We start from the raw sequence: 14,058 nt of genomic DNA on the forward strand, positions 1-14,058 counted from the left end.
GCTGCTTCTAGCCTGATGTCAATGAGTTATCCCACCACATGTGGCCATACTGCACACTTTTCTCTTAATACAAGTCTCTGTATTGTTACCTTCACATGACACACACAAACGTCTCTTTCTCAGAAGGGGTGGGAGGAGAAACAAACACACAGTGGCGGCTCCCCCCGGCAGGTAAAGGGGGACGGTGATCCGCGACTGATGGGGTTTCACACAGGTCAGCGTTACACACCGTTTCCCAGGGCCGCCTGCTCACCCGCTCGCCATCGTGAGAGAAACGCCAATTGTCTAGCGGCAAGGCCACTGTGGCGAGGCAGTGGCACTGGAACACCAGGCCTTGGTCACAGCTGCTCTCCCCCGCCTCGGGAGGAATTGCTTCCATTTGCCCTGTCAGTTTGGCCAGGCCGGCGGAGGCTTTTCTCATTTGTCAAAGAGCGGGGGCGCTCCTTTGCCTCTCAGAGCTAATCTGGGGCCGCTGGCTGGAGAATGGAATCGCTCTCTTTTTTCTCTCGCTCTCTCCTGATTGATACAGCCTTTCAGTCGCCAGGGTCTCTTTATTCTCCCTGTTGGTTCAGCAGGGAGAAGCAGAGGAGTCATGTTGACAGGTAGAAAACATCAGGGTCAGGTCAATAACCTCACGTGGTCATGGTGTGTTTATAACAGCAGAACATCATACTTCACTCTATCAGTATCACAGGCTGGCTGAGAGAGAGCGAGAAAGGCTGAGAGAGGCTGAGAGAGAGGTGAGGGGCTGAGAGAGAGAGAGGCTGAGAGAGAGACGCTGAGAGAGCAAGAGGCAGTGAGACCATTTTCACATGTATTCATAAAACATGTATATCGACTCGTGAACAGAAATGTAATTGGACAAGGTTCTGAAAATGACCTTCCGCTGAAACAAACAACGCTCAAATATCACACCCAAAACAGTCTTTGTTCTTCATTCACTTTTTATGCATGAGTGGTGCCTGGTATCTTCTTGTTTATGGGAAGATAAATACCATGATTTAATCATATTTAAAATGCCTCGCATTGTATAATAGGAGTATCAAAACAACCTTGTTTAAACATACAGTATATAAACATATTCAGCTAACAGTATTCCATGAGTTTAAGGTTTCCTTTACTATGGTAAATAACAAAGTAATTAGTTGGCAGCAACTTCAATAAGGTCTGTGCTAATAACATTTTACAACTGAGGGAATAGTGCAGTGTAATTAGTGTGCTGTCACATGTGCTTTGAGCTAAACGAAACTAGCTAGAGAAAATGCTGTAGCCCAGAGACTGATCCTATCATTGGAGCCCAGCCTTCCTTCCTTTGAGCAAGAAACACTTTCAAGTCTTCCTCCGTTTCATTCGATGCACTGCATCCAACAGGTGCTTTTAGGAGATTGGTTTAAACTGATTAAAAGTCCAATAAAAAGCCCAGAGTCACCCTCAACCTCAGAAGTGATAAATACCTTCACTTTGTACTGTAAACACGGTATTCACACTGTTCAACAGTATGATTGTGTTATTAGAGTATTAAAGAGCTCACTGCAGTGTGTTGATGATCTCGGCAAGATAAAGACAAGAATATATCTGGTTGACTTATCTTGTGCTAGATCATTTCTCACAGATACTCTCGAAAGCGAGTACATACACTACCGTTCAAAAGTTTGGGGTCACTTAGAAATGTCCTTGTTTTTTGAAAGAAAAGCTAATTTTTGTCCATTTAAAATAACATCAAATTGATCAGAAATACAGTGTAGACATTGTTAATGTTGTAAATTACTATTGTAGCTGGAAACGGCTGATTTTTAATGGAATATCTACATAGGCGTACAGAGGCCCATTATCAGCAACCATCACTCCTGTGTTCCAATGGCACGTTGTGTTAGCTAATCGAAGTTTATAATTTTTAAAGGCTAATAGATCATTAGAAAACCCCTTTGCAATTATGTTAGCACAGCTGAAAACAGACATACTGATTAAAGAAGCAATAAAACTGGCCTTCTTTAGACTAGTTGAGTATCTGGAGCATCAGCATTTGTGTTTTCGATTACAGGCTCAAAATGGCCAGAAACAAAGTTTCTTCTTAAACTCGTCAGTCTATTTTTGTTCTGAGAAATGAAGGCTATTCCAACTGAGAAATTGCCAAGAAACTGAAGCTCTCGTACAACGCTGTGTACTACTCCCTTCAGAGAACAGCGCAAACTGTCTCTAACCAGAATAGAAGGAGGAGTGACCCCAATCTTGTGAACGGTAGTGTACATAGATTGTCACTTGCCTGTTTATTTAGGTGGACATCATATTAAGTCTAGATTTTATTTTGTAAGTGGAAACAGTGACCAAAAGTGCTGAGTGTAATGAAATGCATCAGTGTCATTTCCAACGTTGCTCTCGCCTGTAATACAAAACGATTTCTGGCCAATAACATTCAATCAAAACAACGCATATACTGTATATAAGCACCACTGTCTTTAAATTGAAGTTTTGAGTAATTCAAGACAGATATTTAAAGACTTACCACGTGGTATATGGGGATCCTTTTGCATCCTTGTCTTGATAGATCTTGTCCTCTCTGGATCCAGCTTTGACCTTGTTGTCCACTCTGGATCCAGCTTTGACCTTGTTGTCCACTCTGGATCCAGCTTTGACCATGTTGTCCACTCTGGATCCAGCTTTGACCTTGTTGTCCACTCTGGATCCAGCTTTGACCTTGTTGTCCACTCTGGATGCAGCTTTTTGAGACTCAGCTTACTTCAGCTCAGAACCTAAAAGAGTAAAATGACAAGAGTTAACTACGGTTGCAGGTAGTTTAGCGGTTAAAGTGTTGGGCCACTAACTGAAAGGTTGCTGGCACAAATCTTGAGCCGACAATATGAAAAATCAGCTGATGTGCCCTTGAGCAAGGCACTTAACCCTAATTGCTACTGTAAGTCGCTCTGGATAAATGACTAAAATGTACCAAGATTCACTAGAACAAATTCAGGTCACCTAACAACCACTACATATAAGAAACCCTGGAAATGATGTCCTCAAACAACATTGGGATGGTGTCAGAATGAACAATCGTCGCCTGGTGTAGAACCATATGCAACTTAGTAGCAACTCAGTGGTAGCCTAGTTGGTGAGACGCAATAGGAAATACAGTTAAAATCGGAAGTTTACATACACCTTAGCCAAATACATTTAAACTCATTTTTTCACAATCACAACATTTAATCCTAATACAAATTACATGTCTTAGGTCAGTTAGGATCACCACTGTATTTTAAGAATGTGACATGTCAGAATAGTAGAGAGAATTATTTATTTCAGCTCAAATGTTTCGGGTAGCCTTCCACAAGCTTCCCACACTAAGTTGGGTGAATTTTGGCCCATTCCTCCTGACAGAGTTGAGTCAGGTTTGTAGACCTCCTTGCTCACACAGGCTTTTTCAGTTCTGCCCACAAATTTTCTATAGGATTGAGAACAGGGCTTTGCGATGGCCACTCCAATACCTTGACTTTGTTGTCCTTAAGCCATTTTGCCACAACTTGCCACAACTTTGTAAGTATGCTTGGGGTCATTGTCCATTTGGAAAACCCATTTGCGACCACTCTTTAACTCTTTAAAGACTGATGTCTTGAGATGTTGCTTCACATCATTTTCCTCCCTCATGATGCTATCTATTTTGTGAAGTGCACCAGTCCCTCCTGCAGCAAAGCACCCCCATAACATGATTCTGCCACCCCTGTGCAAGCCTCCCCCTTTTTCCTCCAAACATAACAATGGTCATTATGGCCAAACAGTTCTATTTTTTTTCAACAGACCAGAGGACATTTCTCCATAAAGTAGGATCTTTGTTCCCATGTGCAGTTGCAAACTGTAGTCTGGCTTTTTTATGGTGGTTTTGGAGCAGTGGTTTCTTCCTTGCTGATCGGCCTTTCAGTTTCCTCCTACATCTTCACAAGGTCCTTTACTATTGTTCTGTGATTGATTTGCACTTTTTGGCACCAAAGTACGTTGATCTCTAGGAGACAGAACGCATCTTCTGCCTGAGCGGTATAATGGCCCCATAGAAAGGTCCCATGGTGTTTATACTTGCGTACTATTGTTTGTACAGATGAACGTGGTACCTTCAGGCGTTTGGAAATTGCTCCCAAGGATGAACCAGACTTGTGGAGGTCTACAACTTTTTTTTCTGAGGTCTTGGCTGATTTCTTTTGATTTTCCCATGATGTCAAGCAAACAGGCAGTGAGTTTGAAGGTAGGCCTTGAAATGCATCCACAGGTACACCTCCAATTGACTCAAATTATGTCAATTAGCCTATCAGAAGCTTCTAAAGCCATGACATCATTTTCTGGAATTTTCCAAGCTGTTTAAAGGCACAGTCAACTTAGTGTATGTAAACTTCTGACCCACTGGAATTGTGATACAGTGAATAATAAGTGAAATAATCTCTGTAAACATTTGTTGGAAATATTACTTGTGTCATGCACAAAGTAGATGTCCTAACCGACTTGCCAAAACTACTAACAAGAAATTTGTGGAGTGGTTGAAAACGAGTTTTATTGACTCCAACCTAAGTGTATGTAAACTTCCAACTTCAACTGTAGGTACTTTATTGCAATGCTTGGTGATGGGGTCATTCTAAGACAGTAAGGGGTCATATACAATGAGTATCTCCTTGGCCACGTTGTCTATCTGAGCTTTGAACTCAGGGAAGCGGATCAGGACCCTCCTGTAGTCCTTGACGTACAGGGAGTAGAGCCGGCAGGTGGCCAGCGCTGTCACTTCGGCACTGCTCTTGCCGTTCGGCATCACCAGGCACAGCTCTGAGAGATTAAAGGTCAGAATGGGAGCAAAGGACAGATGAGAGAAGAACAGCTATTGTTAAATCAGTATATTACAAATACTCAGGAGAAGCCTCCGAGTGGATAAGCCCTACTTTTTTTTTTTCCTCTCACAAAACACATTACAGGAGATATCATTTGAGTGATGGTTGTAAACATTTAAGGAGTAAATGTGACAACCTTAATTTATTCCTAAGTTTAATTATTTCTTAATATTGACATTTCTAATTAAGCAGTGTAATTGGAAAGCCGTCGCAGTAGCAATGATTTTTGTATGCGCTGATAAATTAATACAAAAATTATTAATGAATGCTACAGTTTTTAATTGCTGTGCACCCATATTCATAATTGCGGCACCATCCTCCTTGAAGTGACATGATGACAAATACAAGTGTCATGTCAGCGCTTTTCCTACTCATCAAATTCCTCAATAAAAATCAAACCTATTTTGCAGAAGCCATGAACAGAAAACAAATTAAGCCTGCATTTAATTTTCTACCTTCATTAATGCATCTTTTGCCTTGGTTACAATCATTATAGTAACTGAAACAAAACAAATTAATAGCACAAATGCATTTGCTGTGTAAAGAAGTAGTTGGACTCACTAAAAACACAGGTCAGCTACGTATTTCAATCTAAATGATCTCAGTGGCTCTGTAAATGTTTAGCATAAAACAAACCTTTTTAGTCCTTAAAATGTTACGTAATAATAATGTTCACAGCATGAAGTAAAAAAAAATATGTTTTGTAGTGAGCGTGACCAACCATACTAAATAGCTATGTTAAAAACCTTGCCACTAATGCTTGGCTGGGTAAAAACTAACATCACCCCACAGTCATCACAGAATTTTCTGCACATAATACAACTTTGGCGTGTGACATGTTACTTTTGAAGTGTATTCAGTGTGCAGATTTTCTTTGCTTGCATAAAAAGTCAAAGAAAGCCCAGAGAAACGCAAAGAGGCTGGGGGTTGAGAGGGGGAAATGATGAGCTTTCAGACTGGCCTCTTTTGCATGCAAATCATATCTGAATTTCTCATTAGCATAAATGCATGAGCAACTCTAAATGCTTTTAATTTTCAATCTCGCCAAGCAGAGGAGTAATTTGTCACTGTCAGGGTGAAAATCTAAAAGGGGAGAACCAAAGGGAGCCAAGGACTCCACACTAAATTGGAATCATAGAACATTTCTGATTTGGTAATTGACTGATGTGCAGTTCAATCGGAGCTGTCTTGAAGGTGTAAATAATTTGGTGTATATTTAAATGGAGAAAGTGTGAGGTGGATATGCTGAAGCACATTACAAGTTTCACCCAGGATACCCCAGGATACTCTTTTCCTTGTATACCCACGACTGCGTGGCCTCACACTGTTCCAACTCCATCATCAAGTTCGCTGACGACACGACAGTAGTAGGCCTTATTACCAACAAGGAGGAAACAGCCTATAGGGAGGAGGTAGGCGTGGTGGCGTGGTGCCAAATAAACAAATTCTCAATGTCAATAAAACAAAAGGAGCTGATTGTGGACTTCAAGAAGAACCAGGCTGGGCACACCCCCATCCTCATCACCGGGGCTGGGGTGGCGACGGTAAAAAACGTCAAGTTCCTCTGCGTACAGGTCTCAATGGTGAAACGGTCTAACCACAAGTACACTGTAGTTAAGAAGGCACAACAGCGACTCTTCAACCTCAGGATGCTGAAGAAATTCAGCCTATTCCCATGCGCCCTCAGTGTTCTACAGGAGCACTATCGAGAGCATACTATCGGGCTGCATCACAGCCTGGTACGGCAACTCCACCGCCGCTGACTGCAAGACGCTACAGAGGGTGGTACGCTCAGCCGAACACACCATTGGGTGCACACTGCCTGCCCTCCAGGCCACCTACAACACCAGGTGTCACAGGAATGCCAAGAAGACCATCAGGGACTCCAGCCACCCGAGCCATGTTCATCTGCATATCCATCACTCAGACGCGGGCGATATATGAGCATCGTCAGTATATGAGCACCCCCCGCCCGCCCCCACTCCAATGGACATTTTTCATTGCCACATTTGTTCAAATGTATATATTATTTATTCTTATTTGTATGGTTTTATTTCACTTTGGCCTGCATTGTTGGAGCTCAATATTGTCACTGTACCCTGTTATTACATCTGCAACCCTGTACATTTTACTATAAACTCTAAATCACAACAACAAAAGAATCACTGATGTTTTCACATTCGGCTTATTATTTAATGAGCACACATTTTTTATTTTATTCACACACAATCAACTGGAAATCTTCTTTCACTATAATTTCCCCATTAAAACATAAAGTGCCATACATGAGCCGCACTATATGCAACAGCTCATCAGCTCTATCTCATCTACAGGCCCCATGATCTTGTTTCATATAAAAAGATCAGTCTAGTAGTTCTGATCTAGAATACTAATGATCCATGTGCTTTACAAAACCAATCAGATGTACAACCTTACTTGTTTTGGATGAGCTACCACCATTTTAGACACTTGGTCCACAAAGTCAAATAGTGAGGCACTACCTATACCCCACCAACACCGATTAAAGTTTGATAGTGGTGCCGTCCGTGATGCTGTGTCAAAACTACCTCCAAAGAAGTCTCCATCAGACAGTCTATTGGTGAATTTGAAGGTCTCTACCTCAAAGGTACCCCTGTCGATGAAATACATGCAGTCTCCCAGAAACCCCCTGCGGATGATCAGGCCCCCTGTTTGGTAAATCTCAAACTGCAGCACCTCCAGCAGCTCAGAGATGAAGGGGTCTGCGTCTTTAAGCACGGCATGTTGGAAATGAGGTTGGCACAGTTGTAGCTGATCACCTCCTGTTGAGACAAAACACACATCATAAGAAATGAAGTGACTCATTTAATACAAAATCCATTACGAAAACCAGATACAGAGGAAGACCAAAATCACAAAATGCGTCAGTGCAAAACTCTAGCAGTTTGTTGTTCTTCATGTTGGGTTAACAGTGTTGTGAAAGCTCATTATTTGGATCATTCCAGTTCGGACCCGTCTGAGATGTGCTGAGAGCTCCATGAGGGTGGCGTTCTCGTCAAAACCACTTGCCCTGGTATCTGTTCTCCAGGTGGCTGATGATCCTGGGGTGCAGGATCACATTGTTAACCTGCACCACAGACACAGACACAGACACAGACACAGACACACACAGACACACACACACACACACACACACACACACGCCGGAAGTACAGTGTTGTAAAAGCTCATTATTTAGATCATTCCAGTTCGGACCCGTCTGAGATGTGCTGAGAGCTCCGTACTTCCGGCGCCGACAGAGATGGCCGCCTCGCTTCGCGTTCCTAGGAAACTATGCAGTTTGTTTTTTTACGTGTTATTTCTTACATTAGTACCCCAGGTCATCTTAGGTTTCATTACATACAGTCGAGAAGAACTACTGAATATAAGATCAGCGTCAACTCACCATCAGTACGACCAAGAATATGTTTTTCGCGACGCGGATCCTTACAAACAGGACAACGGAGCGGATCCCATGCAGCGACCCAAAAAAACGTTTCCGAAAAATAGGGAAACGAGGCGGTCTTCTGGTCAGACTCCGGAGACGGGCACACCGTGCACCACTCCCTAGCATTCTTCTTGCCAATGTCCAGTCTCTTGACAACAAGGTTGATGAAATCCGAGCAAGGGTAGCATTCCAGAGGGACATCAGAGACTGTAACGTTCTTTGCTTCACGGAAACGTGGCTCACTGGAGAGACGCTATCCGAGGCGGTGCAGCCAACGGGTTTCTCCACGCATCACGCAGACAGAAACAAACATCGTTCTGGTAAGAAGAGGGGCGGGGGCGTATGCCTTATGGCTAACGTGACATGGTGTGATGAAAGAAACATACAGGAATTCAAATCCTTCTGTTCACCTGATTTAGAATTCCTCACAATCAAATGTAGACCGCATTATCTACCAAGAGAATTCTCTTCGATTATAATCACAGCCGTATATACCCCCCCCCCAGGCAGACACATCGATGGCTCTGAATGAACTTTATTTGACTCTTTGCAAACTGGAAACCATTTATCCGGAGGCTGCATTCATTGTAGCTGGGGATTTTAACAAGGCTAATCTGAAAACAAGACTCCCTAAATTTTATCAGCATATCGATTGCGCAAACAGGGGTGGAAAGACCTTGGATCATTGTTACTCTAACTTCCGCGACGCATATAAGGCCCTGCCCCGCCCCCCTTTCGGAAAAGCTGACCACGACTCCATTTTGTTGATCCCTGCCTACAGACAGAAACTAAAACAAGAGGCTCCCACGCTGAGGTCTGTCCAACGCTGGTCCGACCAAGCTGACTCCACACTCCAAGACTGCTTCCATCACGTGGACTGGGACATGTTTCGTATTGCGTCAGACAACAACATTGACGAATACGCTGATTCGGTGTGCGAGTTCATTAGAACGTGCGTTGAAGATGTCGTTCCCATAGCAACGATTAAAACATTCCCTAACCAGAAACCGTGGATTGATGGCAGCATTCGCGTGAAACTGAAAGCGCGAACCACTGCTTTTAATCAGGGCAAGGTGTCTGGTAACATGACCGAATACAAACAGTGCAGCTATTCCCTCCGCAAGGCTATCAAACAAGCGTCAGTACAGAGACAAAGTAGAATCTCAATTCAACGGCTCAGACACAAGAGGCATGTGGCAGGGTCTACAGTCAATCACAGACTACAGGAAGAAATCCAGCCCAGTCACGGACCAGGATGTCCTGCTCCCAGGCAGACTAAATAACTTTTTTGCCCGCTTTGAGGACAATACAGTGCCACTGACACGGCCTGCAACGAAAACATGCGGTCTCTCCTTCACTGCAGCCGAGGTGAGTAAGACATTTAAACGTGTTAACCCTTGCAAGGCTGCAGGCCCAGACGGCATCCCCAGCCGCGCCCTCAGAGCATGCGCAGACCAGCTGGCCGGTGTGTTTACGGACATATTCAATCAATCCCTATACCAGTCTGCTGTTCCCACATGCTTCAAGAGGGCCACCATTGTTCCTGTTCCCAAGAAAGCTAAGGTAACTGAGCTAAACGACTACCGCCCCGTAGCACTCAGTTCCGTCATCATGAAGTGCTTTGAGAGACTAGTCAAGGACCATATCACCTCCACCCTACCTGACACCCTAGACCCACTCCAATTTGCTTACCGCCCAAATAGGTCCACAGACGATGCAATCTCAACCACACTGCACACTGCCCTAACCCATCTGGACAAGAGGAATACCTATGTGAGAATGCTGTTCATTGACTACAGCTCGGCATTCAACACCATAGTACCCTCCAAGCTCGTCATCAAGCTCGAGACCCTGGGTCTCGACCCCGCCCTGTGCAACTGGGTACTGGACTTCCTGACGGACCGCCCCCAGGTGGTGAGGGTAGGCAACAACATCTCCTCCCCGCTGATCCTCAACACTGGGGCCCCACAAGGGTGCGTTCTGAGCCCTCTCCTGTACTCCCTGTTCACCCACGACTGCGTGGCCACGCACGCCTCCAACCCAATCATCAAGTTTGCGGACGACACTACAGTGGTAGGCTTGATTACCAACAACAACGAGACGGCCTACAGGGAGGAGGTGAGGGCCCTCGGAGTGTGGTGTCAGGAAAATAACCTCACACTCAACGTCAACAAAACTAAGGAGATGATTGTGGACTTCAGGAAACAGCAGAGGGAACACCCCCCTATCCACATCGATGGAACAGTAGTGGAGAGGGTAGCAAGTTTTAAGTTCCTCGGCATACACATCACAGACAAACTGAATTGGTCCACTCACACAGACAGCCTTGTGAAGAAGGCACAGCAGCGCCTCTTCAACCTCAGGAGGCTGAAGAAATTCGGCTTGTCACCAAAAGCACTCACAAACTTCTACAGATGCACAATCGAGAGCATCCTGGCGGGCTGTATCACTGCCTGGTACGGCAACTGCTCCGCCCACAACCGTAAGGCTCTCCAGAGGGTAGTGAGGTCTGCACAACGCATCACCGGGGGCAAACTACCTGCCCTCCAGGACACCTACACCATCCGATGTCACAGGAAGGCCATAAAGATCATCAAGGACATCAACCACCCGAGCCACTGCCTGTTCACCCCGCTATCATCCAGAAGGCGAGGTCAGTACAGGTGCATCAAAGCTGGGACCGAGAGACTGAAAAACAGCTTCTATCTCAAGGCCATCAGACTGTTAAACAGCCACCACTAACATTGAGTGGCTGCTGCCAACACACTGACACTGACTCAACTCCAGCCACTTTAATAATGGGAATTGATGGGAAATGATGTAAATATATCACTAGCCACTTTAAACAATGCTACCTTATATAATGTTACTTACCCTACATTATTCATCTCATATGCATATGTATATACTGTACTCTATACCATCGACTGTATCCTTATGTAATACATGTATCACTAGCCACTTTAACTATGCAACTTTGTTTACATACTCATCTCATATGTATATACTGTACTCGATACCATCTACTGTATCTTGCCTATGCTGCTCTGTACCATCACTCATTCATATATCCTTATGTACATATTCTTTATCCCCTTACACTGTGTACAAAACAGTAGTTTTGGAATTGTTAGTTAGATTACTAGTTGGTTATTACTGCATTGTCGGAACTAGAAGCACAAGCATTTCGATACACTCGCATTAACATCTGCTAACCATGTGTATGTGACAAATAAAATTTTATTTGATTTGACACACACACACACACACAATAAGCGATCATCTGTGCTAGCGTGGTTGCGTAGAGTAGACACCCGAGGGAAGGTATTTAATAAGTCTTGAGAAACCCATGTGAATCTTGTCGTCATGAGCTAGTGGACAGAGCACATGGGTAAAGTTGAGAGAGACAGCACATCCACCAGTGGCAACAATAAAGCTTTGTCTTATCATCATGCTCATACTGCCCTCCGGTGTTTAAGAGACGAATGTGTAACACTACCTTATATTATGTGTTTGCTGACGCTGGTCCCTATGGAAGTTATTCTGGCCACCATCAAAGCATACATCATTGTTCCAATCATCAGGCTCATGATGACTACCCACACTTCTGGTACTCCTGAAATCAAAGAGGGAGATAAACGGTATCATCCATACGAGTTGTCCATTTGCACTGTATAACACAATTAAACAATGCCTATACAACTAAGAAATGTGTAGGCTTACAGTGAATGGTCTTTGGGAATTCCGATGGACCCATAGTTCAGACTCATTATATGACATAAGGAAACAAAACATGTACTTACCCTGACAACATGGAAATTCAAATGGCTGTGTTGTTCATTGCTATTGCTATGTCATTAACACAATCATAATGTAAGGTTACTGGACTGGAGCAATTAGCACAGACACTCTGAAGTAATACAGAGGTAGTGTGTTAGTTGGATGTGTCGAAACCCAGCTGTTCTCAGGGAATTCCATGAGAGTGGCAACCAGGAACTGAAAGCAGGCGTTCCATGCTTGAAAATATGAAGAGTGGTGCTGAGTGATATGTTGTGTTGGATTTTCCCCAAACATAACACTTTGTATTCAGGACATAAAGTTAATTTCTTTGCCTCATTTCTTGCAGTTTTACTTTAGTGCCTTACTGCAAACAAGATGCATGTTTTATGGATAATTCCTGGTAGCATCCACATTCATGTAGAAGTGTTTAGAAACATATTATATTCTTATTTACAATAAAAATGACACATTTCACTCTGTTATTTAGGTTCGTTTTCTGGAGTAAATACAATGTTGTTGATCCATCCTCAGTTTTCTCCGATCACAGCCATTAAACTCCGCAACTGTTTGGTTTCCTTACTCTCTGACAAATGAGTTAGGAAGGACACCTTTATTTTTGTGGTGATACACCATCCAAAGTGTAATTAATAATTTAACCTTTCTCAAAGGGATATTCAATGTCTGCTTTAAAAAAAAACATGTTTTACCCATCTACCAATGGAGCTGGTTGGTGGTCATTTTGTAAAACTGAGGGGGTATTGGGGTATTAACTGCCACTACAAATAATGATGTGGCTAGGCTATGTAGGGTTTCTATTCCATGTAGTACTTTAAGAATAGCAATGTAATTTGCACTTTGAATATTGATGCTAAAAAGCGTCACTAATCCACACAAAAAGGAGCTATTTGTACGGAGTGAGATTTGTTTCTTTATTTTGTAATGTTTACCACGATCTGTGTGTCATTATTTACAATTCGGTCTAAGGCACTTCATCTCAGTGCTAGAGGCGTCACTACAGTCACCCTGGTTCGAATCCAGGCTGTATCACAACCCGGACTTGATTGGGAGTCCCATAGGGCGGCGCACAATTGGCCCAACGCTAAATAATTAGTTTTTTTATTTTTATAATCCGTAATCCTGGTAGCATCCTCATTAGTGTAGAAGTGTTTAGAAACATTCTTATTTACAATAAAAGTGACTCCAAAATGATACAATACATTATTTACCATTAATTTGGGACCAAATACTTAACTTTTTACTACTTTAATACACATAAGTGAACTTGTTCCAATATTTTTGATCTTCTAAAACGGGGGGACTATATACAAAAAGTGCCGTAATTTGTAAACGTTCACCTGATATGGATGAAAATACCCTCAAATTAAAGCAGTGTGCACTTTAACCTCATGGTCATTGTGTCATTTAAAATCCAAAGTACCGGAGTACAGAGCCAAAACAATAAACAAACGTGTCACTTTTCCAGTACTTTTGGATCTCAGTGAATCTCGATTTGTAGAGAACATAACATAATTCACCGTGGGGATCAAACTTGATCATAATAAACTAATTTTAGAGCCCAAAACTGCCGTCTACAAATGTTGGTTTGTCCGTTCTGGTGATCTTCATTTACATAGGCTTTCTAGGGCAAAACCAGGGCAAGACAAGGCACTCTTTCCTGACTGGGGTGGAGGTAAGATATTGTAACATTATCTCATTAAAACTTTAGAAATTCAGCCAGCTGTTTCCTGCTCCATGTAGATTTTATTGTTGCTCTTGAATTATTTGTTATTTTTCTATTTTTGTTTATTTTACTAAATACTTTCTTAACACTTTTCTAAAAAATGCATTGTTGGTTAAGGGCTTGTAAGCAAGCATTTCACTGTACGGTCAACACCTGTTGTATTCGGCGAATGTGACAAATACAATTTGATTTGATTCAATGTTTTGATTTGA

Source organism: Oncorhynchus mykiss, chromosome 25, assembly GCF_013265735.2.
Source record: "Oncorhynchus mykiss isolate Arlee chromosome 25, USDA_OmykA_1.1, whole genome shotgun sequence".
Classification (NCBI taxonomy): Eukaryota; Metazoa; Chordata; class Actinopteri; order Salmoniformes; family Salmonidae; genus Oncorhynchus; species Oncorhynchus mykiss.